Source organism: Bos indicus, chromosome 13, assembly GCF_029378745.1.
Source record: "Bos indicus isolate NIAB-ARS_2022 breed Sahiwal x Tharparkar chromosome 13, NIAB-ARS_B.indTharparkar_mat_pri_1.0, whole genome shotgun sequence".
Taxonomy (NCBI): Eukaryota; Metazoa; Chordata; class Mammalia; order Artiodactyla; family Bovidae; genus Bos; species Bos indicus.
In genome coordinates this window covers 38,800,546-38,821,589 of record NC_091772.1, presented here as the reverse complement: position 1 = coordinate 38,821,589, position 21,044 = coordinate 38,800,546, and positions in this window count along the sequence as shown.

Here is a 21,044-nt window from a genome sequence, read left to right as displayed (position 1 = left end):
CCCAATTCCAAAGCCACTTCCACATTTTTAGGTATTTCACCAGGCTTCCCTATCCTTCACTGTATCCCAGAGTGTGTTCAGATTCATGTCCATTGAGTCAGTGATGCCATCCATCACATCCTGTGTTTCCATTATCTACCTGACTGACAGTGTAACGGTGAGTATGTGGCTATGCATTTGCCAAAACTGATAAAAGTTTACATTGCAGAATTATGAGGGAAAAATGCAGACAAATCCCAGTAGAGGTATTTCAAAAATACCTTGTTAGTCTTCCTCGAGACTGTCAAGGGACTTCCCTGGCAGTACAGTGGTTAAGAATCAGCCTTGGAATGCCGGCGATGCAGGTTTCATCCCCGGCCAGGGAAGTAAGATCCAACATGCTGGGGAGAAGCTAAGCCCACATGACACAACAAGAGAGCCCGTGCTCCATGAGGAAGACCCCGGGGGCCACAGCTGAGACCCAACACAGACAAACACATACATATGTTTTAAAAAAGACTGTCAAGATCATCAAAAACAGGAGCCCAAGGAAACACGATGAATGTATTGTGGTACCTGGATGGGATCCCAGAATAGATAAAGGATAATAGGTTAAAACTAAGTAAATCCAAATAAAGTATGGGGTTTAGTTAATAACTATATATATATGTATTGGTTCATTATCATGACAAATACACTATGTTAGTAGTAAATAATAAGAAAGTAAACTTGGTTTGGAGTACTTGGGAACTTTGTACTACATTTGCAATTTCCCTTTAAGCTTAAAACTGTTATAAAAATTAAAAGGTTGTCTTAGAAAAAATAAGGGGGTCATTCAAGTGTTTCAATTGGGAAAAGTACCATGACAATCCTAGGGTTTGGGAAAACAGTCCTGTTGGATTGGGAGAGGGAAGGGCTGGCATCCAAGGGGTCACATGGATCCACTGTGGTTGGCGATGACAGCCTTGACCAGAGTCTGATCTTACCCCTAGCACTGAGGATCATGATGAACTAAGTTCAAGGTACTGAGAGGGTAACAGGCAGGAAGGCCAGGGGTCTCCAAATAGAGGAAATAGCCTGCAAGTGTCAGACATTTTTATCTCTCTTAAGCGGCAGGAGGAAACAAACTAGCAATATTTTTTTCCTTCTCTATACAAATTTAAAAGGAGGTTTCTCTTAAAATACTGTGTTGCCATAATGACACCCGGTTTCGCCTGAAGTTAGCTATTCTCGAGTCTAGAGATAACCAATGCCTTTTTCTTATGGAAATGTTTGTCTTAAGCTATGCTAATGTACTATGCCTTTACCCCAAAACTCTGTCTCCAAGTCGGTTCCGCCTCTTGGCCCAGAACCTACTTGACAAACCAGTATGGATATTGTTCCCCTAATCTATGTAAATGAAACTATTTGTATGGTGGTCTGCCCTTCTTCAAGATTCAAGTTAATCATTTTATGGCCCAGGATAAACCATTTATCCCAAAATGCATCTTATGGGTGAGGGGCCTGGTGCCATTCTGAATTTTAAGACATTCCTTTCTTTCATTAACAGACTGCTAGTGACTATATAACATCCAGCTAAACACTAGCAGGGGGGTACTCTTTCTGCCCCCTTCTGATGCCTATGTCAGAAGCTTTCTCTATCTCCTTTATACTTTAATAAAACTTTATTACACAAAAGCTCTGAGCGATCAAGCCTCGTCTCTGGCCCCGGATTGAATTCTTCTCCTCCGGGGGCCAAGAATCCTGGTGTATTCGCGTGATTCAACAACAACCTTTCAGTACCACACCTCATTTTGGGTACCAGACTCCTTGGTTAGATAGGTTGAAATGGCTGTGTGTTTTGAATTCAAAGCAAATACCAAGGTGAACAGACATCAAAAGCCCAGCTCTAATTGTTCAGAAGTCTACAGTTCAATGAACCTGGAGACAGGGTCTCAACAGGTGCTCCTGAAAGAGGCCTATGGGTCTTCTTGAATAGCTGAACACTAGGGACAGATAACCCATGTTTTTGTCTACCCCTAAACCCTCTTTACCATGACTCTGGCTTGTACCATTGTTGTTGAATACTATCCTTCAGTCCTCATCATAAAACATGTCCCAGGCTTGCTTCTGAAAACCCCAGCAAAGTAAGTTTTGATCAAATCCATTCAGCTTTAATGTTCAGTTCCCCACAGAAATGCAGGTCAGTCAATCAGGATGCAATTTGTTGAAAGCCTGCCTTTTAGACAGAAGCATCCGCTAATACAGGAGAAAAGAGAAGCACCGGCATGATGGTGGTGCCTTGCATTTGCAAAAGAGAGCCGTCAGCCACTTGGCTAAGGTGAAGTGTTTTGAAGTAAACATATGAAATTGAGCAGTTTCCTGCTTTCTGTCAGCTGAAGATTAGAAGCCAGAAGTTAAAAGCAGGCATTCTTCCCTTCACAAATGACATGCAGTGCTCAGAGAGCTCTTTGTAAAGCTTCACGGAATGGTGGTTATTTACAGTGTTCCTTGCACCCAAAACAGAAGGATCCTCTAGCTATATTACCTGTGCATAAAGCAGGGATCATGTCCTGTTCAGGCGCCCATAAGCCCCCTCCCCACAATATGCTAACATTACTGAGGGGAAGGAGGAAAGCAAGGTGGGATGGTGGCTGTTGGAGGTTGGTTGGTTGCTTTGTTGTTCTATTTTGGTTTTGTCTTGTTTAATGTCCATCCTAAAGGAAATCAGTCCTGAATATTCATTGCAAGGACTGATGCTTAAGCTGAAACTTCAATACTTTGGCCACCTGATGCGAAGAACTGACTCATTTGAAAAGCCCCTGATGCTGGGAAAGATTGAAGGCAGGAGGAGAAGGGGATGACAGAGGATGAGATGCTTGGATGGCATCACTGACTCAATGGACATGAGTTTGAGTCAACTCCGGGACTTGGTGATGGACAGGAAGGCCTGGAGTGCTGCAGTCCATGGGGTCGCAAAGAGTCAGACACGATTGAGCGAATGAACTGAACTGAGCTGAATGTTTAGGTCTTCTCTTGTTTCTGTAACAAGCTCATCAACAGCTCTCCATAAACCAGGGTCAGTAATGGCCCAGCAGATTCAATTCAATGCTTTACGGGACTCAAAGACTTCACCAACAGCCTCCCCTGCAGGATAGGTGGGGTGCCCATCCCTGAAATTTGGGGGGAAAAAACAAGGAATAGAATATCTTCAGATCACGGATTCCTCCTCAAGTAAGAGCCAACAGCCCAGGGCAGCCCTGTTCCTCCCTGACCACCCCACTCTCCAAACAGGGTACTGCCTTTGCTGGAGCCCAGATGCCCCATTCTGTTTAATCCACACCTGCCTCAGAGGCTCACGTAGCCAATTACCACCACCAACAGAGGATGGGGCCAAAGCTGTGCCAGTTTGATGCGACCCAGACAGTGCGAATCTTTGACCTTTCTCTTTAAAAAAGCAAATATTACCTACACCTGTGTACGCATGCATTCATGTGTGCATGCTAAGTCAAACCCATGTCTCTTGAGTCACAGACACAGAAAACAAACTTACGGTTACCAAAGGGGCAAGGTGGGAAGGGTGAGGGATAAATTACTGGGATTAACAGATATACACTCCTATTATAAAGTAGATAAACAACAAGGACCTACTATAAAGCACAGGGAGGTATACTCAATATCTTGTAATAAACTCTAATGGAAACGAATGAAAAATAAATATATACATGTGTATATCTTTCCAAACCAACAAACTCTTTTATAATATGTTTTCAATACTTGTAAATCATCCCATTGTGTATGAAAATATGCATTTATCAAATCCATTTTTTGCTATATTTTTATTATTTCCTCTATTTATAAAAGACATTTTAGTGAACATCCTTAGAACTAAATCTTTGAACAAATCTTTAGTGGTTTCCTTGGGATAAATTTCAGGACAAATAAAGGTTAGGAAACAGTGTTTTGAAACTCTTAAAGCTTTTGCTATTCACTGCCTCACTGAGCTTCAAAAATGAATATACCATTTTCATCTGAGTGGGGCTGCATTCCCACTGACATAGGAGATTATTCAAGTATATTTCTGAAATGACTTCCCTCTGTTAAATGCTTTTATTTTAAAACCTGGGTTCCACATACTATTCATTGCAATTGTGAGTGAACTCATTTTTCATAGTTTGTAACTATAACTTGTATGTAGGAGAATTACAGATTTTTAACCCCTATATTAGAACCCCAGTCATATTTCTGTAGTCTCTTACAAGAACTTTCTGGTTGACCATTTTAAGTTTCCCAAATAGAAAATGACACAACTGGTAAATGACAATAACGTCCTCTGTAAATCTTCCCTTCCAGAACTTATTCCTCATTATCTGTCTCACTTCTTTGGCTAATGCCGTGTAAAACAATATTGAATTACGGTCTGGACCGTGGCAATCTTTTCTTGTTTCTGACTTTAATGAGACTGTCTCCAATGTTCCTCCATTAAATGTGATGCTTTCTCTTAATTTAAGATTGATGTTTTAATCAGTAAGCAATTGTTCAGCTGTTTTCAGTAACAGAAAACTAAAATTCAACTGGCTGATACAGTAAATTAGAAGCCCCCCCATCCCCTGACCCTCCCCCCACCCCCACAAGCTCAGACAAGCTTTGATCTAGTCAATCACCTTCTCCTCATTTTAGGTCCAAGGCTCCTTCCTCTCCTGACCATTGCAGCAGTCAGAGGCTTCCCAGGGCTGCAGTTTTCTTGTTCACATAAAACAGAAGGAGAACATCTTTATAGGTAGCTGCTTTCCCAGGAGCCAGAAGAAATATCCTTATGTCACACTGGCCCCATGGATAGTCACTAATTTATTCCTAAACAGCGGCTGTGGCCAAGCGGACAGGTTATGTTAATTGCTTAAGTCAATTATAAAATAGTCATGGAATGACCCCAAAACAGTACATATCCGTACGATCATCTTTATCAAAATTAAGGACCCACGTGTCTCTTCCCAGTTCAAAGAGTTTTATCAGAAACAGAGACTGACGTTCATCTAATGCCTCTTCAGCATCTATGCTCTCTTTCCTGGCGTCTTTCTTCAGTTAATTATAATTGTTTCTACACTTTAAGATCCTTCAAAGTGATTCTTCTTAGAATTTCTTGCAATACCTTGTAGAGCTCTTTTACCCATGAGGCATTCAGTAAATACCTCAAAAATTTCAAAAAAAAAAAATCCATCTGGAATCTGGCCTCCTGGGAACCTGGGAACTAACAGGGGCCCCAGTAGCCCAAGAGCTTTAAGTCTATGGGACAACACGTTAGCTTTAAAAACATTCGTGTTGATTATATATATATATGTGCTTAATGTTGTCCTAGCCTGTGATGCCAAAAATTTTACAAGCTCTAAGTTGATAGGACAACACCTTAGCTTTTAAAAGGTTCGTGTTGAATATATATATACTTAGTGCTGCCCTAGCCTGTGACGCCAAAAACATTAGGAATCCAAGCTATCCCTTCAACCTGGTTTCTATCCAAGCTGAGCCTGGTTGCCTGTGCCGTGTCCTGCAGAAACTAGGGTGGTGTCCACCACTGCATAAAGTCTCCTGCTCCCCAAATGCCACTTCCCATGTCACTGCGTGTCCTGTTTATTTATGAACTTGTCTCCCCTTTAAGCTCATTTAGGACAGGCTTTCTGTATCTGATTTGCATTTGTGTCAAGCTGAGCAGAATACTTGTGTTTGAAGACAATATTTGCCAGAAGTTATTTTACTCAGAAACATTTTGAAATATCAACTTTCCAGCCATGAATTTCTAGGTCACTGGCTGAGCCTAAGCAAAACATTCAATACATGAGGGAGAAAATGATTCGCGTTTTATTTTCACTTGGATGTTATTGTATCCTCAGACAGTACTCGGCTCTCCTGGGCCCCCCAGGAAATACTTAAAAATGATGCCTTGTATTGGTTCAAAGTTTTAATGGGGTCACTGTAAGTTTCATCTATCAAAAACATTTCCGAAACTCAAACCTCAGTTTGCTGGTAGATGTTGTAGGTGGAGACATTCAGCTTTTACTGTATCATCACTGGGCCAAGGTTGCTTCAGGTTTGACCAACAATAAATCATCAGCTGAGAAATGGGAGAAGCAGACATGTCATTGGCAGAAATTAGTGGAAGTTGCTTAAGCTACTGACCAGGGGCCGCAGGTAGAGATCACTCTGCATGTCCATTATTTCTTGTGTAGAGTTATTTAGAAACATAGTATTTCCCTGGCTTGGGACCTTGTGCATGTCTTTGCATCAGACATTGTGTGACTCTGAATCCTCCTTGGAAATGTGAGCCTAAAATATATTCCACAGACATCTAATATGTAACTGCCATTTCAGGTCACAGTGGTGATAAAGGAGCAAGTACACGGGGGTAAATGCTGCTGCTGCTAAGTCGCTTCAGTCGTATCCGACTCTGTGCAACCCCATAGAAGGCAGCCCACAAGGCTCCCTGTCCCTGGGATTCTCCAGGCAAGAACACTGGAGTGGGTTGCCATTTCCTTCTCCAAGCATTAAAGTGAAGAGGGAAAGTGAAGTCGCTCGGTCGTGTCCGACTCCTAGCGACCCCATGGACTGCAGCCTACCAGGCTCCTCCGTCCACGGGATTTTCCAGGCAAGAGTACTGGAGTGGGGTGCCATTGCCTTCTCTGACTGGGGTAAATGGATGGCGGTAAATGTGAAAATGTGACCCTAATCAACAAACGTGTTTGTACCTCTTCTCATTTCTAGAGATTAACCATGTCTGCTTGCCTTGATGGAGCCAAAGACAGTTGGGGAACTGTGCAATCATTGCATACATTTTGGACTGTCTATCTGAACATCCCAGATGGTAAAATAAGATTTTCAACCTCTGCCTGAATCTGTTTTAGTTCAACCTCAACCCTCACTCTTTTTGCCCACATTTAAGGTCATGTGTTCCCTCCCAGGATTTTTCAGAATCACTGAAATTTGTACAGTCAATAAATCCATAGAAATCAGAGCTGCACAGGACCTCAGAGAGCCTCATTCCACAGAAACGAACCCAGGTGAGCATCCAGACAGACCAGGTGATTTACAAAGTTTACACACCTGGTTAGCACCCAAGGCAACACCATTAGTCTAGTCTCCCCATTCCAAGAGGAGCATTCTTTCCACAGGGACTCAAAACTGTTATTTCAGTTTGCAAGGACCCCCATCAATCACTAATGGCTTTTGGTCACGTAAGAATCAGTGATTATGCCACTGATCTCTTACCAGCCCAACATGGATTCTTTGGAAAAATGTCCATGTGGTTTTACCAGTTACCCATGAAGCCACATCTGCTGATGGATGACAAGTCACCCATCAGAAGAATTAAACTAATGTGTTATTTTATATTAACGGCCCTCCCTGGGATTACACGTGGTATTGTTTCCACATTATTAATTGTTCTCACCTTCTGAGAACATAACAGCTACAGTTCTCCCCACCGGGTTCTCTAAAAACAAAATCTGCTAAACATTCCCCAAACCCAAGTCCAGGAAGAAAAATGTGAGACCTTTAAACAAAATTTTTCATGTTTTATGCCAGAAAACAAGGAACTTTGGTTTGTAGGGGACCTTGTCAAGGGCCAGGCAGAGGTTGGCTCTAGAATAAACATGATCCCAAATGTTGGTGTACCAATTCTATGGAAGTTGTGTTCAGAATTGGTTATTGGTAAGGTTTGGCCCCCTTCAAAAAAATGGTTGTTCTTGGGGTCAGTCATCCAGGAAGGAAACTGGAGAGAGGATCCATAGGACTCTTGCTTTTCATCTCTTGGCTTTGAGGAGCTGAGATATCCAAATGTGTGGGACTCACTTATAGGGGCTAAGGTTGTACCTATCACTTGGGGTACAAATGCATCTTTGAGAACCTCGTAAAAGCTGTAGACTCCATTCCCAGGAAAATGCACAGGTGCACGTTCAATTACAATTTTAGGGCATCAGTGGGCCTTGCTAACATTCAACCATGGACCTTCCAATGTCCACCCAGGATCTGATATAACAGCCAGCTGGGGCCTAAGGGGAGGAGTGCGTCTTCTGCAGAGTACCCCAAGAATAAACGAAAACAAGACAAAGCTAAAAGGAAACCATACATCCTGGCCAGTTTATCTAGGTTCCTCTCAGCATCTATTTCCATTGTACTATCCAAAAGACTTCAGGAAAGTTTCGTTGAGTGTCAGACTTTTTCAAATACACAATTAAGGAGAAGGGCTATGTCCCTGCTCAAGCCAGAACACGGGTGAGAAATCCTCAAGAAGGTTCCTCTTGGGAGGACAAGATATGGGCTGTGTTGTCCAGTTACCCCCCACAACAGGAAATATACTCCTTGGACAACCCAGGTTTATTTTTCCATTTAGGAAGATGCACGTGTTTCACCACTGACTGTGAAATCTCTCCACATCAGTGAGGATACTTCAACACATCCTCAGCAAACTGGTCCTCTAAGTTGAGCTGATTCTTCATAGAGGTTCAGGCTGCAGCTAAAACTGGATCCCTGATTTTAGGTCTTCTTAATCTTATTTACAAAAGATATAATGGATGTTATAAAAAAATTTTTTTTATTATGCTTTCTGACCTGGTCCTGAAGGTGGGAATTTAGCATGAAGACCACTTACCTCTCAGTTCCTTTGAAGATTCCACTTGGCAGATGAAGGCTTTGGTGAGTGGGTGACTCCAGTTTTTACATGTTGTTGGACTGAATTTCACCTAGTGCTTATGGCTTATGTTGCTGGCCAAAATCTTGGCTTTCTTTGCCCACTGAAGTTGAATAAAAAGTATGGGGACAGAGTTTGGAGGAAATAGAAAGGTGACTTTAATTCTTAGCAGGCAGAGAGGGGAATACAGTGGGTTCATGCCTCAAGAACTGTGCCCACCCCCATGAGGAATTTAGGGTCTTACATAGGACGAGGGGGCTCGCAGTCAGGAGCCAGTGATGAGGAACAAAGGTGGTAGGATCTTGATTTCTTCCTCTTGCATGGTTTCAAAGACAGCCATAAACTGATGTCAGTAACTCAGCGATTGAGTCTGGCAGTTCAGTGGCTCTGCAGCCTTCTTCTGTATGTAACTACAGGTGTTGTAAGGGTAAACACCAGATACAGGATGTATTCAGCAGAGAGTCAAAGGGAAAATAGGTGTGAAGTGTATGGCTCCTGCGGAGTTAGAAGGCAGGAAAGCGAACTCAGTTATGGACATGCAGGGTCAGGCCGCTCTGGCTCTCTTAGTCTTCTTTATTCTCAGGAAAGAGAAGAACTCATTCCTCTTTTTTCCTTTCACTGCAACATGTACAACATGAAATTGTAAACAAGTGAGACAAAGCTGAACTAGGGGACATCAGGGTGAGAGGAAATTTGCAGAGCTTTGGAATCTTCATTCAGGGACTTGGCTGAATGAAAGGGGTTAAGTCTCTGTGCTTTCATTGCCGGGTCCCTCGTTGGAGGACTGAGATTCCACATGTTGCATGGCCAAAAAATTTTAAAGATTAAAAAAAAAATTATTGACATTTTTCTTCAGTATTTTACTTTATTTTTTCTAATCTTGTGCCATGTACAAACTTTTAAAAGTATTATGGAAAAGTGAGCATGGTAGTCGGGATGGGGTAGGAAAGGTGAAATAAGCCTACCATCCATCATAATACTACCATTCAGACACAATACAGTTCCTTCGGGCCTGTTTCTTTCCTGTGATTTTTCTAGGTGTTTTGAGTACAGTTGAGATAAAACTCTACAAAGCAATCACTATCCAATGAATATTTATGTAATAACTTCCGATATCATTAAAAGTATAACATAAAGCATTATTCTTAGGAACCACATGATATTCTTCTTCCTGAATGCTCCATGATTTACTCAACCATTACTTTAATGACAGGTATTTACGTTTTCAACTTCTCACTTTTTATAAATAAACCTGCAGCGGCCACCTTTGCATTTTGGCCATAAATCTGGGCCATGTTTAGGATTATATCTTCAGGAAATATTTTTAGAAAGAAATTTATAGGGTCAAAGGAAATGGACATTTTGAAGACTCCAGACATACGCTGTGAAATTGCTGAGCTGCTTGCTTTGGAAAAAGAAGGACAGAGAAGACTGCCTTGCCGTTAACAGGCTGGCTCAGTCATGGGTGATGGAAGCAGGGCTGGGTTCACTCCCCGTCCCAGGAGAGAGGATTGAACCCATTGGAAACAGAAATTGTTTAGTAAACAGAAGTATAATTAGACTTTCCTGTATTTTCCCAAGTTTTCTACAGAAAATTTATCATCAGATAAATGATTGCGATTAAATGAGCTCATTTACAGAACAGAAGCAGACTCACAGACTTAGAGAATGAGCTTAAGGTTGCTGGGAAGAAGGATGGGGAGAAGGGATAGTTGGGGAGTTTGGGATGGACATGTACACACAGTTATATTCAAAATTGATAATCAACAAAGTCCTACTGTGTAGCACAGGGAACTCTGCTCAATGTTATGTGGCAGCCTGGATGGGAGGGGAGTTTAGGGGAGAATGGATGCTGCTAAGTAGCTTCAGTCGTGTCCGACTCTGTGCAACCCCAGAGACGGCAGCCCGGCAGGCTCCCCCGTCCCTGGGATTCTCCAGGCAAGAAGACTGGAGTGGGTTGCCATTTCCTAGGGGAGAATGGATAGATCTATATATATGGCTAAGTCCCTTTGCTGTCCACCTGAAACTATCATAACACTGCTAATCTAATTGGCTATACTTCAGTATAAAAGAAAAAGTTTTTTTAAAAAGGCTTAAAAATTAAATACATTTTAACATGTAATTAAAAGAATTAAGGGAAATATTTATAAATTGTGAATGAGGTTATATTCTATAGTGAAATTTAGTATGTTTATTAATCAACCACTTATTAAAGAATAAGAAAGTGAATTTTGTGTAAAAATTTTAGTTCTATGTATGTGTCTATTTATAAGATCACTATCTTATAAATAGTGATCTATTTATAAGTTAAACAATGGTTTATGAAAACTTATGATTTTGAATTTCTACCATACAAAAATTGACTAATAATTTTAATCCAACTTTGGGAAGTTGTAAAATTTAAATTAATATCTAACATGGATTTTTCTTTTCTTTGAGAAGAAGAGTAAAAGATAAGAAAGATTTAACTTGTGCCAACTCAACACATTCTTCCTCATCCTATCTTTTTCCCACCACTGTTCAAATAAGCAGCATCCTTTATAAAGAAAATAAAAAGTCATTGTGATTATTTGGAACTGCAAAATAAGGACACTGTCCTTGCTTCTTAAGCAATAAATAGCAGAAGAACCCCTGCCCGCCTGACCTAGTACAGTTGACATGGTTTATAAACCTCCCTCCCTCCCAGAGCGCTTCCTTAAGGGATCCTCCCCACTACTGCTCAGCAGCTCTGGTATCATTATGCCTGTCATCCAGATGGAAAGACTGGGTGTCCCCAGATTGAAGCATCTTACTTAATAAATAGATGAGAAAGCCTTGTGGACAACCAGGCTCCAAAAGAACTGACATTCTTTGTTTTCAGCTCCTTTAACTTAATCTTTTTCTTGTTTATATGAAGTCTGCATGCTGCTATGGAAACAGGGGCTGCCCTTGTAGCTCAGTCGGTAAAGAATCTGCCTGCAGTGCAGGAGACCTGGGTTCGATCCCCAGGCCGGGAAGATCCCCTGGAGAAGGAAATGGCAACCCACTCCAGTATCCTTGCCTGGAAAATCTCATGGACAAAAGAGCCTGGTGGGCTGCAATCCATGGGGTCACAAAGAGTTGGGCACGACTGGGCAAGTAACACTTACTTACTTATGGAAACAGCACCAGTAGCTCCCAGCATTGTAAGAAGCTGAAGACAGAAAGAACAAGTACGTCTCTCTTTCATTTGCGCCTTGAGCATTGACTGGTGAGGGACCAGCTGTGTTCCAGACACACCTTTCTTTGACTTTGAATAGCATGGCAGCGGGCTATGGGTGGGCTGCTCTTTGTAATATATTCTTCTTCCCCCTGGGGAGAAGTGATTGTCGATATTAGGGTTAGATATGGTTAGATATAGAATAGCCCCGTGGAGGGACAACAGCTTATCACAGCCCTGTGTCCATGGGGACCCCAGAATGATGTTGATAAGTGTCCATCAACTCAGGTAGCTTTCTCTGATGGGAAACACCATAATCCCTAAAATGTGTATGAACCTGTCGACTCCTTTAGAGATAAGACTGCTTTGTACACTTTGAGCTTGTGAGGTCAGTATTGTGACCATCTTCATCCCCAGAGGGGACATGGAGGCCATGTGTGGCCAAAGCTGGCTGGCGGCTCTCCCTGAGTGCTCAAGGAGACAAACTCTCCCAGACTCCTCTGGTTAGGAAGGGGCAGCTGCTTGGACAGAAGGATTGTGGGCAGAAAGGATAGAGCCTCATTATCTCCGGCACCATGCCCCAGACCCTCTAGTCAAATGAAGAGGATGTGATCAAGGATTCCAAGGAGGCTCCAGAAGATGGAAGTGAACTGGATCCCTGAGTCACAATGTAGAAGAGGGCCACGTGCTGTTCAGTGGACTGTAATATGCGTGAACAATGAACACCAGGGACGGGAAGTTGTAAGAAGCCTTGTTTGTTTTCGCAGCATTACCTGGCCTAGCGTAACACATACAAAGTGACTGGCTCAAGATCACCTATGAAGGACATTCAGTTTATACCATCCTCTTGCAACTCCTCCTGTGGAGCTTTTAAAGAGGATTAGGAAATTTTGTCTCTAATCTCTTTGCAGTCCATCTCTGCTCATGCTGGAGTAGCTGGAGGCTGGGAGCTGGAATCATCTGACTCTGACTCCCAGACATGTCTGGAGGTTGAGGTTGGCTGTTGGCTAGAACTTCAACTATGGCTGCTGGCCAAAATAAATTAAACACAGCTTCTCCACGTGGTCCCTCTGTGTCCCACAACATGGTGACTGAGTTCCATATGCGAGCATCCCAGGAGGACCAGATTCAAGCTGCATCATTTTTTATGATCTGGCGTCAAAAGTCACATGGTGTCGGGGACTCCCTGGTGGTCCAGGGGTTAAGAATCCCCCTTCTGATGCAGAGGACGTGGGTGATCCCCTGGTTAGGGAACTAAGATCCCACATACCATGGAGAAATTAAGCTCCTTTGACATGACTAGAGAAACCTGAGTACGGCAACGAAGAGTCCATGTGTTGCAACAACAACAAAACCAGCACAGCCAAAATTAAAAAAAAAAAAAAAAGGTCACATGGTATCACTCCCAACAAAGTCACAAGCCCGTCCAGATTCAAAGGGAAGGACCGAAATCCCCACATCTTAGTCTCAGGGCATTTCAGTGTTGCAGCCATCTCTGGAAATACAGCCAGTCAGCCATTGCTAACAAGACATACAGCAACCTGAGATAAGAGCTTTGGTCACATTTCCCTTTTTTGACAAGAAAAAAAAATGTGTGTGTGTTTAGAAATTTCCTGTAAATGTTCACAAGAAACAGTTGACAATAATTTCTTCCAAGGAATGAGACTGGAAATCTAGGGTGGAGGAAAAGACTACATTTCCATCACAGACCTTTTTACGATATGAATTGTTTCTCACATTTGTGTTATTTTCCTAACACTAATAGATTTTAAAGTGACAAATGGGGATATTCTGAGTTGATTATACACATTTTCCTTTTTTTTTTTTCCTGTTGAAATCATTAGATTCTTTTGGAGGCAAACCAAATGATGCAAAGGAGGAAAAAAAGAGAATTTCTTTGATTTTTCAATCAAGACATCAATTTTCATTTTGTGCTCACTAGATGACAATTGGGCAAAATCAGAATCACATTCACACATGCAGGAAATTCTGAATTTCTCTACAGCAGTGGGTACCCGGCAGGATGCATACTCTGGGCACCTGGAGAGCCATACAGAACAAGATTCTCTGGGCTCCACAGCTGACCTCCTGCATTCCAGCCAAGAATCTGCACCTGAAAGTTTGTGCCTGTGATTCGCTACCATCAGCCCGCCCTGGGCTTTTAAACTTGGCTTTGGAAAGAGGACAAATGGTGGCCCTGCCTCTAGGTTGTGACCCACTCGGACTCCAGCCCCACGTTCCAGAGGTGGGCCACCTGAGCTTATCAGGGATGCTATCTCAGGTCCCATCCAAAGCCACCGAATTAGAGTCTACATTTTAGAGAGATTCCATCAGTAATTCTCGGGCATCGAGCACAAGAAACACTTATGCAAAGTACATAATGCAAATAATAGAGAAATAAACAGACAAAAAGTCCTACTTTAAGCGTGCCAAGTTGCTTCAGTCATGTCTGACTCTTTGCAACCCTAAGCTCACCAGGTTCCTCTGTCTGTGGGATTATTCAGGCAAGAACACTGAAGTGGGTTGCCATGCCCTCCTCCAGGGGATCTTCCCAACCCAGGGGTCAAACCCACATCTCTTGTGTCTCCTGCATTGGCAGGTGGGTTCTTTACCACCAGTGCCACCTGGGAAGCCCCATCTTCATGAAGCTTATTTTACTTGGAGGAGATTAACAGTAAATGGTAGAAATAAACTTATTTACAAAACAGAAACACTAGCAGATTTAGAGAACAAACTTATGGTTAAGGGGATTGAAGGGGACGGATAGTTAGGGAGTTTGGGATTAACAATACACATTGCTGTATTGAAAATGGATAACCAACCAGGACCTATGGAATAGCATAGGAAACTCTATTCAATATTCAATACTCTATTCAATATTAGGTAACAACCTAATCAGGAAAAGAATTTGGAAAAGAATAGATACATATATAGGTATAACACAACATTGTTAATCAGCTATACTCCAATACAAATTAAAAAGCTTAAAAAAATTCAATTTAAATTAAAAGTTAAAAAAATAGTGATAAGTATTATATATGATGTGAACCGTGAACTTCCTGATGTTCAAGCTGGTTTTAGAAAAGGCAGAGGAACCAGAAATCAAATTGCCAACATCCGCTGGATCATGGAAAAAGGAAGAGAGTTCCAGAAAAATATCTACTTCTGCTTTATTGACTATGCCAAAGCCTTTGACTGTGTGGATCACAATAAACTGTGGAAAATTCTGAAAGAGATGGGAATACCAGACCACCTGACCTGCCTCTTGAGAAATTTGTATGCAGATCAGGAAGCAACAGTTAGAACTGGACATGGAACAACAGACTGGTTCCAAATAGGAAAAGGAGTACATCAAGGCTGTACATTGTCACCCTGTTTATTAACTTATATGCAGAGTACATCATGAGAAATGCTGGACTGGAAGAAACACAAGCTGGAATCTAGATTGCCAGGAGAAATATCAATAACCTCAGATATGCAGATGACACCACTCTTATGGCAGAAAGTGAAGAGGAACTAAAAAGCCTCTTGATGAAAGTGAAAGAGAGTGAAAAGTTTGGCTTAAAGCTCAACATTCAGAAAACGAAGATCATGGCATCTGGTCCCATCACTTTATGGCAAATAGATGGGGAAACAGTGGAAACAGTGTCAGACTTTATTTTTTGAGGCTCCAAAATCACTGCAGATGGTGACTGCAGCCATGAAATTAAAAGACCCTTACTCCTTGGAAGGAAAGTTATGACTAACCTAGATAGCATATTCAAAAGCAGAGACATTACTTTGCCAACAAAGGTTTGTCTAGTCAAGGCTATGGTTTTTCCTGTGGTCATGTATGGATGTGAGAGTTGGACTGTGAAGAAGGCTGAATGCCAAAGAATTGATGCTTTGAACTGTGGTGTTGGAGAAGACTCTTGAGAGTCCCTTGGACTGCAAGGAGATCCAACCAGTCCACTCTGAAGGAGATCAGCCCTGGGATTTCTTTGGAAGGAATGATGCTAAAGCTGAAACTCCAGTACTTTGGCCACCTCATGGGAAGAGTTGACTCATTGGAAAAGACTCTGATGCTGGGAGGGATTGGGGGCAAGAGGAGAAGGGGACGACAGAGGATGAGACGGCTGGATGGCATCACTGACTCAATGGACGTGAGTCTGAGTGGACTCCGGGATTTGGTGATGGACAGGGAGGCCTGGCGTGATGCAATTCATGGGGTCGCAAAGAGTCGGACACGACTGAGCAACTGATGTGATGTGATCTGATCTGATCTGAAAGACATAGCTATAATGTATTTATATAAGTTATATGTAAATCAGGCTTCCCAGGTGGCATTAGTGGTAAAGAACCCACCTGCCAATGCAGGAGCCATAGAGATGCTTTCAATCCCTGGGTCGGGAAGATGTCCTAGAAGAGGGCACTGCAACCGATTCCAGTATCTTTGCCAGGAGAATCCTTGAGACAGAGGAGCCTTGCAGGCTACAGCCCATAGGGTCACACAGACTCGGACACAACGGAAGCAACAGGGTCGCAAAGATTCAGACACCCCTGAAGTGACTTAGCACGGCAAGGCAGGGTGAGGCGAGGGCACCTGGGGCAGAGGGAGGGGTGGCTTTGAGGAGATGTGATGTGATCTCGTGGTATCGTCATAATTTCCCTCTGGCTGCTGTGGGTGGGCTGTAGACACAGGCACCCGGGCCCAAAGCTACTGCAATAACCCAGGGGAGGCAGTGTGGGCCAGAGCAGGGGGAGCATGGGGCTGTGAGAACTGGCCAGACACCCCCTCCTGCTCCACACGGGCAGTGGGTGACAGCCCCTCTCCCACCCACAGGAGTGAAGGACAGAGCCAGCCTTGTCTGTGCCCCTCCAAAGTGTCACCCGGGCCACGGGGCCTGAGGGGGCAGGAAGCCATGCAAAGCTGAGGTCATGAGTCATAAGAGAGCTAAGGTTGTGACTCCTTTTTCCGAGTTTCAACAGCACGCTGCTTACGATGGCACCACTGTCTGACTGTGTCATTAGCAGAGGTTAATGTGCCCTGTGGTTTTACTCTTCTGTATAAAGCACCATAATGGTGGCCAGCGGGGGAAATTAGCGTCCCTGCAAAGCACAGAGGTCGTAAAAAGCACAGTTTAGTTTCCAGGAAGGTTTGGAAGAAGACCCTGGGTGACACACATGCAATTTCTCCTCTCACTCATTCGGGAGCTGAGTGACTACCATTAATCTCTATCAGCAAAGATAATTAAGTAGCACAGTTGTGGTGGGGAGGTGCCTGGAGGAACAGGCAGAGAAAACAGGAAGCATCTCCATTCAGTTGTACCTACCCTCCCACGGATGGGCTCCCTGCCTACACGTTCATCACTATGTTCTTTCCCTCGGGTTCACCCTGGTCTGACCCTGCCCTCTCCCCACCACCAGGGAGCATCCTAGTGCTTACCCTCCTCTGTCTCATGCCCTGAAGCTGATGCCATGAGTCAACAGGAAGAACCCTTCCAGAGGGACTATAGGAACAGATAGATGCCAGAGAGCTGTTGCCATGGGGAAGGAAGGGGCAGCGCCACACGTGGGCTGAAGTGAAGTGCATGATGCTGCCCAGGGACAGGAGGAGAGCACAGACCCACAGACAGACACAGGGACCCATGCCACTCCCTGGTCTCACCACCAGAAGGAAAGTGAAGCCTGGGAAAGCAGACTGACTTGATCAAGGCGACACAGGGGGCTGGTGCCCAAACTGGGGGTTAAACACTGAACCCCTTCCACAAGATACCGCGTTGATTGTGTATTTGAATGATGCAGGGTTGTTCTCCTCGGGGAACAATCAGGAGCTGCGTCCTCCATGATGCGTCAAAATTAGCACTTCCCTGGGGACCCTAAAGGCTAACCCCAATATCTGACATCACCCTCGCCTCACTTTCCATCAAGAAGTATTAGGAGAAAATGCTACTTCCATCCAGGGTCCAGGTTCCCATGTCTTTCCTCTGACCCACCCCAACCCCTTAGGGTGAGCCGGGTTTTTCTGCTGCTCAGTTTTTACTTTCTTGAGTTCCAAAATCACTGCAGATGGTGACTGCAGCCATGAAATTAAAAGATGCTTGCTCCTTGGAAGAAAAGCTATGACAAACTTAGAGAGCATTTTCAACAAGAGACATTACTTTGCCAACAAAGGTCCATATAGTCAAAGCTATGGTTTTTCCAGTAGTCATGTATGAATGTGAGAGTTGGACCATAAAGAAGGCTAAGCACCAAAGAATTGATGCTTTCAAATTGTGGTGCTGTAGAAGACTCTTGAGAGTCCCTTGGACAGCAAGATCAAAGCAGTCAATCCTAAAGGAAATCAACCCTGAATATTCACTGGAAGGAATGATGCTGAAGCTGAAGCTCCAATACTTTTGTCACCTGATGCGAAGAGCTGACTCACTGGAAAAGACCCTGATGCTGGGAAAGATTGAGGGTGGGAGCAGAAGCGGGTAACAGATAATCAGATGGTTGGATGGCATCACTGACTCAATGACATGAATTTGAGCAAACTCTGGGAGACAGTGAAGGACAATGAAGCCTGGCGTGCTGCAGTCCATGGGGTCACAAAGAGTTAGACACGACTTATAGACTGAACAATAGCTGCCTCCGCCTTCCCAAGATCACAGGTTGACTTGGATTCTATTATCCTTGCTCTCGTTCTCTCTGCTTCCCAGTTCTGCTGGGGAGGGCTGGTGTGGAGAAGGGGGAGGTGGGGCCACGGTCTTTCTTACTCCTTAACCTACCAGATTCCTCCATGACTTGTCTCTTCAAAAAACCCAGAATCAAAAGACTCGTACCTGTTTCCTCCAGTTCTCATTTCCTTATGGAGGGTCCCGTGTCATATAACATGCATTTGAAATAAATCTAAATTTAAGCTTTGTCTGTTTAATTTTGAGATCCAGCCCAGGACCCTAAGAGGGTCAGTCAAAGAAAACCTTTTAATCCCCTCTGCTCCCTTATACTAAATCTAAAATACTAGAGAATTAACATAGTCCTTATATTAATTTTCTCCTGTCTGTCTACTCCCCTGAGATCCATGAGGGCAGAGATCTTTGCCTGGTTGTTCACTGATTTCTCACAAGCTTTTCTGAGCTTGGCGCACAGTATGTGTTAACTCAAGTCCCAAAGCACAGTGTGGCCAAATAAACTGAACTGTTGGAATTTGGAGCAGAGAAAGGTTTACTGCAGGGCCATTTTTCATGCCTAAAAAGCCCTGACCTCTCTGAAGGAGTTTGGACAAAGCATTTTTAAAATCCAGGTGAGGAAGGAGAGTGGCAGAGTCTATGATCAGCTTGTACACAGTTCTCTGATTGACTGATAGTGAGCAGGAGTGTGGGGTCACAGGGATTAACAGTATCGGTCCTCAGGCTCCAGGAGGCCTGGGACTATGTGCTCTTGGTCAAGTAGTTAACATTGTCCGTGTTGGGGGAGGGAAGGATTTTTCCATCTTCAAAACAACTCAGGAAGTTTGCATCAAATACTGTTATCTGGGTACTTCAGAGAGGAACTAAAGCAGAGGATATAGGTAGAGGCCGGTCACCAGAAGGCTCCAGAGGGTCTTGCTAGGCATAGAGTAGGCACTTAATGAATAGTTGATACATAAATTAATGATGCTTTCATGGTTAGTCGTTTGCTTGTCTGTAGATATTTCTTTAGGAGACAGATAAGTGAGCTGGCTGGGCCAAAGAGGGTGCATTTAAATTTTCAATCAACACAATCAACTTATAATCAAGAAAACACATTTTCTTGAGTGTACTTCCAACACTTCCAACATCAGAGCATGATGTCTTTGCTTCCTCACCCTAGATCAATTCAGTTCAGTTCAGTTGCTCAGTCGTGTCCGACTCTTTGCGACCCCATGAACTGCAGCACGCCAGGCCTCCCTGTCCATCACCAACTCTGGTGTTCACTCAAACTCATGTCCATCAAGTCGGTGATGCCATCCAGCCATCTCATCCTCTGTCGTCCCCTTCTCCTCTTGCCCCCAATCCCTCCCAGCATCACAGTCTTTTCCAATGAGTCAACTCTTCTCATGAGGTGGCCAAAGTACTGGAGTTTCAGCTTTAGCATCATTCCTTCCAAAGAAATCCCAGGGCTGATCTCCTTCAGAACGGACTGGTTGGATCTCCTTGCTGTCCAAAGGACTCTCAAGAGTCTTCTCCAACATCACAGTTCAAAAGCATCAATTCTTCGGCGCTCAGCTTTCTTCACAGTCCAACTCTCACATCCATACATGACCACAGGAAAAACCATAGCCTTGTCTAGACAGACCTTTGTTGGCAAAGTAATGTCTCTGCTTTTGAATATGCTATCTAGGTTAGTCATAACTTTCCTTCCAAGGAGTAAGGGTCTTTTAATTTCATGGCTGCAGTCACCATCTGCAGTGATTTTGGAGCCTCAAAAAATAAAGTCTGACACTGTTTCCACTGTTTCCCCATCTATTTGCCATGAAGTGATGGGACCGGATGCCATGATCTTCGTTTTCTGAATGTTGAGCTTTAAGCCAAACTTTTCACTCTCTTTCACTTTCATCAAGAGGCTTTTTAGTTCCTCTTCACTTTCTGCCATAAGGGTGGTGTCATCTGCATATCTGAGGTTATTGATATTTCTCCTGGCAATCTAGATTCCAGCTTGTGTTTCTTCCAGTCCAGCGTTTCTCATGATGTACTCTGCATATAAGTTAAATAAGCAGGGTGACAATATGCACCCTTGACGTACTCCTTTTCCTATTTGGAACCAGTCTGTTGTTCCATGTCCAGTTCTAACTGTTGCTTCCTGACCTGCATATAGGTTTCTCAAGAGGCAGGTCAGGTGGTCTGGTATTCCCATCTCTTTCAGAATTTTCCACAGTTTATTGTGATCCACACAGTCAAAGGCTTTGGCATAGTCAATAAAGCAGAAATAGATGTTTTTCTGGAACTCTCTTGCTTTTTCGATGATCCAGCAGATGTTAGCAATTTGATCTCTGGTTCCTCTGCCTTTTCTAAAACCAGCTTGAACGTCTTCAAGTTCACAGTTCACGTATTGCTGAAGCCTGGCTTGGAGAATTTTGAGCATTACTTTACTAGCATGTGAGATGAGTGCAATTGTGCGGTAGTTTGAGCATTCTTTGGCATTGCCTTTCTTTGGGATTGGAATGAAAACTGACCTTTTCCAGTCCTGTGGCCACTGCTGAGTTTTCCAAATTTGCTGGCATATTGAGTGCAGCACTTTCACAGCATCATC